This window comes from Lacerta agilis, chromosome 10 (assembly GCF_009819535.1).
Source record: "Lacerta agilis isolate rLacAgi1 chromosome 10, rLacAgi1.pri, whole genome shotgun sequence".
Classification (NCBI taxonomy): domain Eukaryota; kingdom Metazoa; phylum Chordata; class Lepidosauria; order Squamata; family Lacertidae; genus Lacerta; species Lacerta agilis.
The window spans coordinates 17,535,835-17,551,101 of record NC_046321.1 but is presented as its reverse complement, the minus strand read 5'-3'; the positions used below and the strand labels follow the sequence as shown (position 1 = coordinate 17,551,101).

Genomic DNA, 15,267 nt, shown 5'->3' with positions numbered 1-15,267 from the left:
TCCTGGTTCTCTTACTAATTGGTGTATTCAGGTTTTTTTTTCTTCCTTCTTGCTGTGTTATTTGCCTTGCTTTGCGTGCTTCACCCAACTGGACACCACAAAGCCTAGCCTACTACCTTCGATTGGTAACTATGAATTTTATTAATCTAATATACTAGGGAACGTAGAACTGCTTCACAAGAAGAAAAGCTCAAGGGAATTAGGAGACTGATTGCATTGCCAATGCTATTCATTAGTTCATACCATTATTAACCCACTAATTCATTGCTCAGTTATATCCAGTGGTTTTAAGATGCTTTAAATTTCATCATACGTAACTTGCTTTATTTTCAGATATTTATCTTAGGTAACCTATAAATTCTATAAACTTTCATGTTCCCATTAAGCTTCGCACACACAAAAAAGCCAAGTGATTTGTTTCAGGTGCACTCCTGAGCCTGTGATTTTCATTGGTTAAGCTTAAAAATCCCTGTTCCACTGGGTTGCTGCTGAGCAAATTCAAGCCATGATTGGGGAGCCAATGAGTTGGTGGATTTGTCAGGGTGTGCTGTGGTATGTACCGGCCTTGACTGGATCAAATTCAACACAGGGAGCTCTGTTTTGTAAGGGGCGGGGCTTATGGACTCCACTACTAACCTGATGCTGGCATTAGAAAGTGAACAAATCTTCCCAAGTCACAGCAGGATGACCAAAATGATGCTCCCAGTCCTCACCCCAGGCTTCATATCATGTGTCGGGGAACCCCTCTTTCTCCCTGGAATTCTGCACACGCACCCTGATGGGGAATCCATTTTAGTTAAATTTTTGAGACCACCAGCTGCATATAAATAAAAAATTGCCGAGATATTTTATTGAAAAGAGGCTGGCACATCACCTTTCAGAAAGAGAGCGGTGAAGCAAGAGCTGTCTCACCCTCATCGTCCTTTCAATCACAATATACTTCCTTCCAGACAGATAAGTGCTGATCTTAAGAAACACCTTAGCCATCTTGACATCCTTTCCTATTTTCTTCAGTAATTGACAAGACACTGGAAAGGCCAGCTTCAAAGCTAACTTCCCCATTATCCCGTCCCAGATGCAAAACTCTCTACCCCATCAATCCCAGCCAGCAGAGCCAATGGGCAGTTGTAGTCCAACATGGGGGACGGACACATTGGCAACCCCCGTTTTAGGACTTTTTTAGGAAGTGAATTCAGAATGCTCATTTCTCAGCTATTTTCAATGGAATTTGGAAGGCGTGGTGGTTATATTTCTGTATCTGACCTAAGCTTACTTTTCTTTGTATATGGAGGGAGCTAGCCTATCCACTAGCCACAACAGATATACTCTGCATGGTCAGCGTACTCAGATGATGCTTCTGTTCTGAACACGAGTTGCTGGAAACTGCAGGAGTAAAAGTGTCATATGAAGACACAGTAGAGTCCGTATCTAGATAAAGAACATGTCTTCTTCCCAAACTTGGCTTCATAGCTATTTTCTCTCTCCAGGAAATCCAGGAACTAAAGGTCATGTGAAGTTGCAGGAACTCTCGTTCAGTGTTTCAATTTTGGGAGGGGAAGCCACTTTAATCCAAAGCTGATATAGAAGTATGCCCCACCAATGTAAAATAGGCCTGTTTTTATAGTTTTCTCCCGTCCTTTCCCATTCACGTTTATTTCCTACAAACCAGAGCACATTCCCTCTATATCTAGTCATTGCCAACTAATCTGTAGACACTGCATTCAGTACAGAAATCCCTATGCAGCCTGACCATGGCCAAACCCATTATTTTCATCCCACCTATCTTGTACACTTGGCACTAAAGAGAGAATCTGTGCTCCTTATAAACAACAGAGGCAGCCCTGAGTGCTTCTGTATTCTCTCTCTCTCTCTCTCTCCCCCTCTCTCTCACACACACACCCAAAGCTGTAAGGAAGTGGGTCTTAATAACACCTAGCAATCACCAGTAGGAAACACCCCAATGGAACGTCTGCCAAGGGACGTGTCCTATTTCTTCAGGCCCAGCTTTTTATTTGCCCTGGAAATCAATAAGCTAGAAAATAAAAGCAGGTTGGGTTGCTTCTGGACAAAGATTATCTCAGGATGGGGTCAGCACCGAGGTTATTAAGAGACAAAATTGCTTTCCAGCACTAAAAAACAATTTGCTTTGCTCTCCTGCTCTGCAGCCAAAGAACACAACCTTGCTGTTTTCTTAACAGTTTACTCGCGGGAGAAGGAAGAGGAACGCTATAACTCTTGTCCACCCTCTTTAATCTACTGCAAGTGTGCGCTTTATACCTGAAAGTTAATCAGGCTGGTTCTCAATGAGAATAATAAAGATGCCATAGAATACCCATGCCGCATTTGTAAGAACTCGATTGTTTAGTGTGGCAGCACCTGCAAATTTGGAACTCCCTGCCTATTGAGATCAAGCAGGTGCCTTTACTGTACTTTTTAAAGCACCTGCTAAAAACATTCTTGTTTAGGCAAGCCTACCCAGATGCTTGTGGGACGCGGGTGGCGCTGTGGTCTAAACCACTGAGCCTAGGGCTTGCCGTCTGGAAGGTCAGCGGTTCGAATCCCCGCGATGGGGTGAGCTCCCGTTGCTCGGTCCCAGCTCCTGCCAACCTAGCAGTTTGAAAGCACGTCAAAGTGCAAGTAGATAAATAGGTACCGCTCTGGCGGGAAGGTAAACAGTGTTTCCGTGTGCTGCTCTGGTTCGCCAGAAGCGGCTTTGTCATGCTGGCCACATGACCTGGAAGGTGTATGTTGGCTCCCTCGGCCAATAAAGCGAGATGAGCGCCGAAACCCCAGAGTTGTCCGCAACTGGACCTAACGGTCAGGGGTCCCTTTACCTTTACCCAGATGCTTAGAAAGCTGAGGTAATTTTAATCCGTTTTAGTATTTTAACTTTTGTATGTTTTAAAGTATGGCTGTGTTTTTTTTCTTGATGTTATTGCTTTATCTTTGAGGTTTCTTACAATCAAGCAGTGTTTTTATTATTATTAAATTAATAAATAAAATAATAACTAGCCATGCCCCATCCCTCATTTGAATACAAGGGCATATTTAAGCCATGAAGCATAATAAGAGTCTGGGATATCTCAAGCATTTTGGGGGGACCAAAGGACAGTATGATTTGTCTTCCTTCCGCCATATCCCCTAAAATCCCCATTACTTGCATGCAGCAGAGAAAGGAACTGGAATCTGGGGAATCCCTGTTTCTCTGGGATGGGATGATAACCCTGGTGCTCCTAAAATTCTGCCGGTCCAGGCAAGCTGCCTGTTGAGCAGGGATAAAGCTGAAGAAAGTTGACTGTAAAAAAACAGATGCCAAATTTGCATTTTGGGTCTTTTAAAAAAATAAAAAAATTCACAAGCTACAGCTAAGTGAGTCAGAAAGCCTCCAGTTCAAATCTCTCAGCCATGAACTCACAAGCAGTCCTTAAGAAAGCCATTATTAAGGAGATAATTATACTAGCCTAGCTTTCCTGGTGGCTATAAGGATTACAGAGATAATGTGCATGTAGTGCTGTAAACAACCCCAATTTACTACATTTTATTATTTTACAAGTCAAGTAAGCACTGTCTCTCATTCATCAGGCAAAAGGTGAGCATAAGTGCTCCCTTGGAGGCCGAAATGCTCCCTAAAGACCTACATGAGATTTAACCATTTTTAAAAATACTTTGCTGCATTCAAACAGATCTTTTTCCATTCCTGCTCCCATTCCTATGAAAATTTCAGTGCTGACTATACTTCAGCAAAAGTGTTGAGCTATTCCTCCTATATAATTACGTTAAAGGGGCCGTTCTTGAGCAAAGGAACTTCAAAGGGAGAAGCCAGCATGAAACCACTGAATTACAACATATCAGTAAATTCAGTTCTATCACCTGTGGCCTGAATAGAGATGATGGGTTTTTACACCACTAGCCTCAAAGCTTAAGATTCTCACACATCCCTCCTAAACCATGTGTATATATGCCTCCCAACATAGGACATTTTATGTATATCTAGTCCACAAATGTTTTTGTCAGAATAAAATGTGTTATACCTTTCAGGCGCCACAAGACTCTTTGCTGCTCTTTTGGAAACAGACTAACATGACTACCTATCTGGAAAACAATACCCCTTCTCCCATTCTACAAGAAAACCATTTCATACTGTGAAATGTTTTGTGAATACCCCGAGATTCATTGTGATAAGAGGGTATGGAATTTGCTGCCCACTTCTACCCTAGTTCATCTTGCAAGCAGTGATTCATTCATATAACCATGAGCGTCCATCCCTTTAATGGTGCTTCTCCTGGGATCTTCACAACTAATGCCTGTACCTTTGAGCAATAACTAAACTGACTTGAATCCAACTACCAAGGATAGGGCATTAAATGAAGTTCCAACAAGCACACTTGACAAGTGTTAAATATTTTGCTTCAGCTGAATGGTTTATATTATGTTGTTGCATGAGATGAAACGTGCCAAAGCTTTTGACGTTTTCATTAACTTCTCCAATCTGGAAAAAATACATTTTACAGTAGCAGACAGTTACAGCAATGTGCTTGCAAAGGCGCAGCCTCACTCAGGCGTTCTGCCACTCTCAAATTGTATCTGGGAAGAAAGTCTTGGGTTTGCATGCTTCCTTCCCTGCCCATTCCCTTGCTGTGGAGAAAAGTGAAAGATGGAAAAAGGAAATCTCACATTTACGTAAATGCGGGAATTCCTCGAGCCTGTAAGATGAGATGTGGCATTTCTTGTTTGGAAGGTGTGAGACCGTGGTGTGAGAGAACACAAACCCCCAGGACCCACAAGACCCATGCTGGCAATCTCCCCAGAAAAATCCAAGGGAGGAAATATAATCAGATGGATGAATCAGAGAACGCTTACCCACACCAAGTATTGGCTGCTAGAAACAGCTGACCTACATACTGTACCAGGCAATGAAAGCTCTGCAGCATTATGAAGGTAATCTAAAGCTGCACGTACATTTTCCTGCCAGGTAGAATAAAAGAGCTGCTCAAAGAGGGGGGGGGGGTTCTACTTTGATTCAAAATATGGGATGTATATCACATTGCCAGTGGCTGCTTTTGCATAATACTAAGCTATGGCCCACTTTAGTCTTGGTTTGTTCAACATACTGCTATGAGGGTTTGCTTGCTTGCTTGCTTTTTTGGAGCAGGAGTAAGCTGTATGCCTGAGCCCTGCTTCTAATTCCTGGATCCAGCATAGATCCAATTGCTGGAATAGACAAAAGGCAAGAGTGGAGACTTGAGTTATGTGAGCTAAAAGCCGGAAGAAAAAGGGGCAGGCTGAAAAGGCCGAGAGATAGAGCCATGCCTGATTTCTGCTGAAATCCAAGGCTGTGGCTATGGGAGAAGACAGACCATCTTGGGGTGTTAATGCTGTGAACCCCTCCATCGGAGGCTCAGGTTGTAAATAAACCATATATCATAAAGACACCACAGTCTTCACTGTACCTCATTCCAAAGGCAACATCAACCTTAGGGTAAGCTCCTAGAATCCCTGGAATCTCACACCCCTCAGAGATTGGGATGGCATGCAATAATACTATGAGTTGTCCCACAGACAAGCCACATCTTTTTTCACTAAAGCTTTGCCTGCTTTCCAGCAGCTCTTGCCCTGGGCCATTGTAACTTGATGAGTATTTGGGGTGGGGTAGCTACTACTGTATTCAGATGTAACACCAAACCAGTTAAAAGTAAGCCATGGATCATATATCAGCAACAAATCATATCTTCACATCATGGCTTGGTAGCTGAAACAAACCATAGGCTGAACTTGGTTTGCAACATGGTAAAATAAGCTCTGGCTTAGTGTTAATGTGCAAGCCAGGCCATTGTGGCTTATTCCCAGTTAACAGGACATTATTTCTCCAGGCCCAATGTTTTATAGCCCTTACCTCTCTACCTTTAAGGAAATCCTTAACAGCCTTGTACTCGGTATATATACATTGCCTTTCTGGAAGGGATATCCCCTAACACACCTTTTGATCAAAGTTTCTCCACTTAGGGGCTCAGTGGGCAAGAGGACATTATCCGCTATGTATTAAGTTGTCCTTTATATAAGTATCCCAACAGCAGCTCTCTTGCTAGTACTTATTAATAGGACACTCCTGAGAATATATGTATTCTCTTTGCAGGCAGTCATAAGGTTTAGTGGTAGGTGCCAATTATAATGTTTATATGTTAAAATTATCTTTTTTAAAAAAGGAATAGGTGCTAAGTGGGCATGGTCAGAGGAGGAAAAAATGAGGCTACAAAACCAATACCATATGTGTGAAATAAAAAGAAAGAAAGTCTAGTTCCACTAATATTTCAGCTGTAGACTAGTAAAAATGTTTTTAAAGGAACCAGGTGGGATAATTAAATAGTTGAATAGCAGATATCACACTTGTTAAGACCCCATGCAAGGGAAAAACAAGATTTACAAAGCTGTAAATATAGTGGACCAATGTAAGAGAGAAGCCCATCTGGGCCCCAAAAGTTGTGGGTGGATGGGAAAAGAAACAAAATACCGGTAGATGCATATTACACCCGGATTTTTTCAAACACAGTACTATTGTCCCATAGTTTATGACTCACATGCTTATTAAAGTTATATTTAAGTAACCAGTGGGTTCCTGCAAATGAAAAGCAGCTGTATTTCTAAGATAGGAGGGGAAAGAGAGAACTGGGAGAGAAAACACTTCCGATATACAGTATTCTGTGGACATACAGAAGCAGGGGAAAAGTTACGCTCAGCAGCAGCAACAAGTCAGCCACAATTGCAAACTTGCCAAAGGCAATGGAACAGCAGCAGAGCAGAACAGATCTGATGTAACCAGGGAAATCGGCCAACAAGTATAAAGCAACCAAAGGAGCCAAAGTAATCAATGTAAATAAGGCAACAGGAGCAAATTAGCGCAGGCAACAGAGCTTAGAAACAGGAGTTTGCATTTTATGGACACCAAAAAATGCAGACAGACAAGCAAGGAAATAGGTTCCCAAAGTGCTTGTCTCGTAAGTTATTCTGATTTGTCCTGTAAGGTTTGCCGTGAAGAGAAAAGTCCTGTCAACCTCTGGTCCTCATTCTAGCAGGTTGTGGCTGATGACAGTGGCCAAGCCACTAAGACAACTGAGCAGGGTCTAGAGTGGACCACGGTGCCTGCCAACTCCTTGGTGAGTTTGCAGCTCGTCTCACAAGGCTGCTCATCTAAGGATTACAATGAATGCACAGCAAACCTTTCATGTGCTTTTTCACTCATCTCATAGCCAACTTGTGAGGGCCTGAAGCCTAGTTGAAGCCACAGCAGCAACAGGAGATTGTACAGAAAGGCCAGTTGTCACAATGTCCGTGGTTGGATAAGGAGCATGCAGAGGGTCAGTCTAGCCTGTGAATGGAGGGCTGGCAGAAACACTTGAGAAACTTTGTGCTACGGAGAGCAGGAAAAAAATGTTGCCACATGGAGTGCTCCTCTGCAAGGTTCTAGCCAGGATATTCTACTGCATTTCCTCTCAGGCTTTCTGTGTGCCCCCACTCCACCCCAGAGTTACCCATTATTCCATAGACACTGAGCAGTTTGGGAGGGATTTTACAACATATTTTTTTCTTTAACAAAACATGTTTGTAGTGCTGTAAACCCCAGGTTTCCCCTGAACCTGATGTTAACGCCTCTTTTTCAAGGATTAGCACTCAGAGTTTAGTATTAGTAGAATATAGTAGAAATGCTCACCCCAGCACTGTTGATAGTGGCCACTGTGTAGACTGTCTCATTTTGCAAAGACAGCTGTTATAGTGAAATCTACCTAAATAAAGAAAGAAGTAGCATCACAGCCAAGTTGCCAAAAAGATCTGGAGCCAATTTTTTATTTTATTTTACCAGTAACAGAACCACTCCTCTCAAGGACTCTGAAGATGCAGTATTAAACTCGCCTCTTCAGGGTATTGTTCAGCCTCTCAGAGTTCCAAATACATTACAAAAATCTCAACATGGATCTACGGGTCAGCATGCAAAAGTGTTTGCTGTGCCCACCTCTGCTGATGTGGGCTTTGTAACAGCATTTTCCACAGCACTTCTGCCTTCCAGCAATCTCCCTCTCAGCACAAAACTAAATTTTAACACCACTGCAAATGCTATTAACAATTCGCCGAGTCATTTTTTTTTATTTTACTTTAGGCAGTGGAGAATTTCGATCACAACAAAGGCATTCATCATAGCGCCTGTATTCATTTTATAAACATTTAGTAATGAGTGGATAGAGGCGGAGTTGACTGAGATCCCCAGTGTTTGTGGATCAAAATGCAGAGTTAGTGTTGTCAGTGGTTAGTAACGTTATTTCAGGTGGCTTAGTCTTCTCCAGGGATGGGGAACCTGTGGCCCTCCAGATGCTCTTCAACTCAAAATACCATGGCCAATGATCAGCTGTAATAGGAACTGTAGTCTAACAACATCTGGTGGGCCAGAGATTTCCCATTCCAACTCTAATGGTTATGAGACTGAGCTGTGAATCAGATTGTATGTCTCATAAAGACAGTAGGCATCTCAATACCAGCTACTGGGGAGCAAGAACAGGAGGGAGGAAGTATTGCCCTCATGTTCTATCAACAGGCTTCCCACAAGTATCCGGTTAGCCACTGTGGGAAACAGAATATATTCATAGATAAGGCTTTAGGCTAATCTATGGAACTGGTTCTTCTTGCTGTAATAAATTTATTAATTTTTTAAAGTATTACTGTGGAGACAAGTACAATCCTCCAAAGCAAGAACGTAACAAAATATAATAAAACAACTATGATGCCCAAACCTGGGTAAGGTAAGATATATGTTGCAGGTATAATAGAACAGTAACATTAATATTGATGAGGAAACCAGCTGATAATTTGAGAAAAGAGCCATGGAGGCTTTTTATATTAAAAGTCCCAGATTTTTGCTCAACCATAGTTTCCCGAGGTAAGCCAACATCTTCTACAGTGGTTACAGGGCCGTGGAATGACCAATATATGGTACTGTGAAGCATTCTGAGCACTAAATAGTAAATTCAGACTAGAGTTTAACAGCTGGTGTCACCTACTACAGAACTAAGATGCAAGAGACCAGGTTCGATTCTTACCTGAGCCACTGACTCATTGGGTAGCTTTAAGGCAAGCCATCATTTTTCAGCTTGAGTTTCCGTACCTCTAAAATGAGAACAGCTACGTCTCTCCCACAGGATTCTCTAAGAATAAGTACCCCACAACAGTTTGCATATCTAAAATGTTCTTAACATGTATTGTCAACTTTGGAATTACAGGTGGTAACTATTTTGTGTGGGTTCTGTTCTGGCTCCCATGCGCATTGGTGGAGCACGCAAAGCATGCTACACCCTAGCCCTGTTCTGCCCTGCCATTACACCCCTGTTCTGCCCTATTCTGGGTCAAAAAGGAACCACACATCAGCGATTGTGCATCAATTGGACACGCCTAAAATGGCTGTTGCCTTTACATGTACAAAAGTTAACAGGCTGCAATATTTTTAATACCTATTGTAGTCATACCTTACGCTATATATGGCATAGTGAAAGTCCGAACTGGGGATTGGAGAGTACCAGGTTGATTCCATTTTATAAAAGCAGCTTGCATGGAGAGTTTTCATTTGCTACGGGTGACCAGGTAAGTGACTATTTACAAGCCAAGGCTCAGGAGCATCAAAGTGAAATTTACAACAGAACTGTATTCGTCAAATCATTTCTACAAGGAACACAAGGGGGTTTAATACAGCATCAAAACAGAAAATGTCTTGAGACAAAATACTGGTACATTTTGCAAAGCTTAGTAATCAGCTCAATCCATCACTTGCTTTAACTGCAAGCACTCAGTATACAGATGAACGTTTCACAAAGTAATATTCAGAGCTTTAATGCATGCCACCAGCTGGAGATCTGGGTAATGAGAACCAGCCAACACCCTGCAGCTTCTTCTAATGCCTCAAGTAGGAGGCAATTGGGGAGAGGGGGAGTCTCTGGAGAGGCTGCTCCTATCTCATTCAAGATGCATCAATTAAGACTGAGCAACATACCGGTACTCCCCACAGCTTTCTTCTGAAAGCTGCATTCTGAATGGCTTGCACCTATCCCCCTATTCCACCCCTCGAGTCAGCCCAACAAAACCAAATGAGAAAAAATATATTCCAAAGGGGCAGTCATGTTAGCAAGATGCAGAAGAGAAATATTATTGCAGAACGTGAAAGTGCTGCTCAAAATGCAGATCACAATCCACTGGTAATATTTTGACATGTTTCTAGGTGGCTCATCCAACATGGGGCACTTTTTTCCATTTTCAGGAGAGTTTCCCCTCCCCACAAGACAACCCACAGTCACCAATGTGCAGTCCACTTTGGACAGAGGCTCATTCATTTGCTTCATCAGCCCCTACAGGTCATGCTTAGGCTCTGTTGCTTATATAAACCTACATTAATATTTTAAAATAAAATATAACTTGTTCAATGTTAACAACAGATGCAATAATATTGCATTTTCTGGTGTAGAGGGAAGATGTAGAGATTAAAAGGTGAAAGTTTAGAGGCGAATCATTTGTCAGATGCATGAAATAATACTTTCAGTGGGTAGGTGTCTATACAGTGGGTGGTATGTGACTAACTCAGAGAAACCCCACTGAAACGAATGGAGAAGTTACAATCTTCAAACTGGAGTCAGGCTCTGTAAACGTTTTGCTGAATTGCAAGAGACAGGCTTTAAAATGCACTCAAACCCTATGTGCAGGTTATCTGTTTTAATTTTTTCATTTTTTTTTACAAAATTAGTTTTACAACATCAAAAAAACTTGAAAAGCAAACAATTTATCATATACTGGTATATCTTATTTTGACTCCCCTCCCCCTCTTTCTGTGGCTCCTTATTTTTATAATATTTTACTGCATTTCCTAATTAAACCAATTTATTATTTATCCCTTATGCTCCATATACATTTATTTTCCACTGCTGCACACTTTTATAATAAGCCTGCTAATGTCTTAATTTGTTTACAACAATTTTGTATATACTCTGTGTAAGGGTTCTGCTGGGGTTCCTTGCAAGTAAAGAGGCTCAACTCAGGTCCTGTATATTTACAGGTTTTATTGTGCAGATATATACAGTGCAGAGCTCAAAAGTCCATGACCAGCTTAGTCACTTTCAGATCCCGAAGTGGCGCTTTTCTGGAGCACCCCCAATATAAGAACTTGGGCACCCCTAGTCTCCTCCTTCCCTCCTTACGTTTCACACCCCTGCATAATTGGGGCGACGGAACTGGGAACTGTCGTTGCTCCCTCTTGGCTGGATCCGCTGAGGGGGCGTTGGGTCTCTGGAGCACCCCCAGCCCTCCCTCCGCTGGGCTGCTTTCCTTCCTGTCGCTCCCGCTGGAAGTCCCCCTGCTATCCCCGCAGTGCTGGGGCTCTCCATCCCTTAACAGCCCCTGTATACTATCAGCTCCTCCCTGACATTCTATAAATGATTTCCATTCTTTCTGCAGGTTATCTGTTTTCAGTTAACATACCTCAGGGCAAATAACTAGCACCTCAGCTAATCATGATTATCTAAAATAAGCCAGCCGGACTCCTTTTCAAAAGGTCTGCATTTATGCAACTAAGAAAATCCTTTCAAACACATGCGATAATTTTGCTGCCGCATTAAATGACAGTACACATGGTATTTCTTTCACAGACTGCCTTTATCTTGTAAGAAAATAATTATGGACAACTTCAATGGTTAATATGTGGATTTCTGACTCCGTACAACTGCTGACAACATGGCTTTGCACACATTACATTAAATCCTCTTTCTGTGGCTGAGGCAACTATTCCTCTAAGCTAGAAGTGAGGACGCTTAGACCTGGGAACAAAATGCAGCCCAATCAGAACCATGAACGTTAGACAAGAGCAAGAAGCCATACAGAAACAATATGAGAGAGGGACCCAGGGAAGGTGCTCATGCCACATTTAGTAGTGTGCACTCATGTGGATGCACCTCAGTGTCTTGACAACTTTTCCAAATACACAAAAAGCCCTCTTTAAAAGTATCATAGTGAAGAAAACTTATCTAACAAAATCAAAATAAATTTAAGCAACTCCCAATGTCTGCTGAGTCCAAGCTTATCCAGGCAGCCTTGGAAAGGTCAACCACCCAGCATTTATGCCAATGCAATATTGGAGAGCCATTGCTATTGACAAAGAACATGCTTTGCACGCAGAAAGTCTAAAAGTTCAGTCTCTGGCCTCTCAGGATCTCAGTCAACAAAAGTTGGTAGAGACTTCAGAGACTGCTGTCAAAGTGGGCAAGCACAACAGAGTGCTCTCTGTTATTTCACATGGCAGCGTCTGTAGCTGCATTTGGATGTAACACTAAACCACAGTTTATGGTCCTGAGACTCATGCATACCTCCCCCACCCCAACACACAAACAAGAAGATTGGAACCATCCAGTTCTCTAACAACAGGTTATCATTTCACCTGAACTGGGACAAACTGTAGTCATTTTAACCACTGTTTTTCCAAAACAATCCAAGATCAGAAAACACCCTTTGACAAATTGAGGCTAGTTGAAAACAGAAACAGATGCTTCTGATTTCCTTGCTTCTGCACCAGAGCACAGCCGTGAGCATGAACTTAAGGCTCATTTGTGTAGCACTAAACTATGGTTTAATATTACATCCAAATACCATGTTATTACGCTAGCTAAAACAAGTTAAAAGGAACTTTTCTCACTCAGAAATCCTAGGTAATATAGTTCTTGAGAGTGGAAGTCTCAACAGCTATACTGTATTAGTTTTCACCTGTAGCATAGAATCTGCTTGAGGCTTTCCCAAACAATTCCAAAAAAGCATGTTTGAAATTCTCCAGTGCAATTTCATGTGTGTATAAATGTTATCCATATGGGACAGAAGACAGAAAGCAGCCAGATGTACACTGTAACCATGTAGGCTTCCCATGCTCATTGCAAATACAAGTAATAAAAAACTCTCACATGGAAACATCTTGTTAGGGCAACACTCTACGGGTGGGTACACACAAGCCCTATAAGCTACGAGAAGTCAATGTTTTGTTTGTACAAGTTGCCCTTTAAACAATCAACAGCCCAAACAGCCTCATGCAAGTCAAGTCACAAACATACAGAACACATTCACAGCACAAATCACATTGCTTTTATACTAAATTAATTGTCCTGGTGCCACCCAAAAAATCATGTATACTGGCAAGGATACTGAGGATTCTCTGTTGGTATCCATATCCCATGGGACAGTCTCAAAGGCACATTTTATTTCAGGCTGGCTGAAGCTAACAGCACAATCCTACAAATAGATTATAGAATGATATAGGCCGCCATCCAGTTTATAGACCATTCAGTCCACCTCCTGTTTGATACGGGAAAGCCAAATAGGGTGCTCCCAACACACAGCTCAACCCACTTCCAGTAAGCAAGAGCCCCCAATACTCTGAATTGTTCCATTGCCAAATTGATTTTAACATCAAGAAGTTCAATAAAACTATACTCTCTGAAACTTGACCTAGCACTGCCCTCTGAGAAAGCACAAGTCCTTACCTTCTTCTACATGACAACTCTCCAGGCCCTTGAAGTATACTATCAGCCCCTCCACCATCTTCTTGCTAAACATATCCAGTTCCTTCAATTTCTCCTCATGCTTCTTCTTCCTGCTAATGAGCACTGCAGGCCCTCCTCTGAACCTGTTGTAGTGTGCAACTCCTTCTTACAGTGTGGTGCCAAAAACCCTGGTCACAGTACTCCAGAGGTGCACAACAAAGTGGAACTATTGCTTCCCATAACTTTAAAACAATGGTTCTAAAATCACATTAATCTCATTTGCAATGACACCACGTTCAGCTTGTTACTGACTACTCAGAACCACATCCCACTGAGTTCAAAGGTGCATAATTCCAGACAGGTGTGAAGAGGATTGCAGCATAAGCGGAACTGCGGCCAGTCAGCAGGTGAGATATTGTAGGAAAGCCCCAAATACACTATAGAAGGATGGGGAATAATGTGACCCTCTGGATGTTGCTGGACTCCTAACTTCCACTGACCTCAGCCAACACAACCAATGTTCAGGGATGATGGGAGAAACATCTGGAGGGCCACAGGTCCCCCACCTGCATGACACAAAAGAAAAGCAAGCTATGGGTGAAATGAATCACTAAAATTAAAAAAAAGACATAGCTCCATCACACAACTACATTGTCAAGCTTCCCCAGGTGGTGGTGGTGGGGAGAAAATTACTGAACCAGTTTGTAGTGTAGAGATATGGTGACAAAGAAATTGTAAACCGCCCTATGATCCTCAGATGAAGGGGGAGTACGTTGTTGTTTAGTCATTTAGTCGTGTCCAACTCTATAGAAATCTAATAAACAACAATAATAATATGTGACAAAACGTTGCAGAAGGCAGCCGGTTTATAGGAAAAACGCTGTTGTTAAAAACAACCCTTAAGACACCCGACGGTGTGGGTGTGGGTGTTTGTGAAAATCACTCTGTAATGCATTGCAGGTGAGGAGAGGGAGGCTGGAATTCTGTCTTTTCGAGCGACGGACACTGGGAAACGATTCTTCATAAAACACGGATTGAAAGTGGCTTGACGTGGTAAATTAAGGCACGCGGGTTCCTTTTCCCAATAGCCCGCTCCCCTTTCCGGCCCTTCGTATCCAAACCTTCCTCAAAGGCAGCTACCCTACACGAGCAGCTGACCCCCACCCCCCGCCCTCGAGCCAGACCCCAAGCGGCTGTTCCTGCCCTACTAGAGGCCCTCGCTCGCCGCCCTAAAGAGAGAGAGGTGAACGGCGAGGCCCCGGAGCCGCCGCCCCGTCTGAGCTCGGGCCCAGGTGGGCGAGCCTTGCGAGGGACGCTCCCGGCTTCTCACCTGCACGGAGAGACTCGAGGCAGGCCGCCCCGCTCCTAGCAACCGAGGAAGTCAGGCACGCAGCGAGGAAGCAGCACGACGCGGGACTTCCGCCCACACCTTAAACTCACTTCCGCCCCAACAAGGGTACTCGGCTTCTTCACCGGCTCCAGCGGCTCTTGCTTCCGCCCGCCGTTGCCAAGGCTTCGCGTGCCTACGGATCCTCGGAGGTCCCAAAAGACCTGATCTCTCGACCTCGGCTTCTCCGTCCTCTTGCTGCGATCAGCGTGGTACCTTGCATGTTTCTGCAGCTGCCTTCTTAATATAAAGCGCGGAGCAAAGTTGCCGGTATAGTTTTAAGGATAATAAGCAACCGTCCGTTTTCAGGGAGGGGGACTCTTGGGCTGGGGTAAT

The 15,267-nt window shown here is 43.1% G+C and overlaps 1 protein-coding gene across 1 annotated transcript in view; it reads right to left on the bottom strand.

Annotated features, from left to right (window-relative positions):
* WASHC1 (WASH complex subunit 1) overlaps positions 1 to 14,998 on the bottom strand; it is a 55,321-nt gene extending 40,323 nt beyond the window's left edge. Inside the window, exon 1 of the mRNA XM_033162022.1 lies at positions 14,875 to 14,998. The gene's annotated coding sequence lies outside the window, so the exon portion shown is untranslated. The remainder of the gene's footprint in view (positions 1 to 14,874) is intronic.
* Between the last annotated feature and the right edge of the window lie 269 nt (positions 14,999 to 15,267).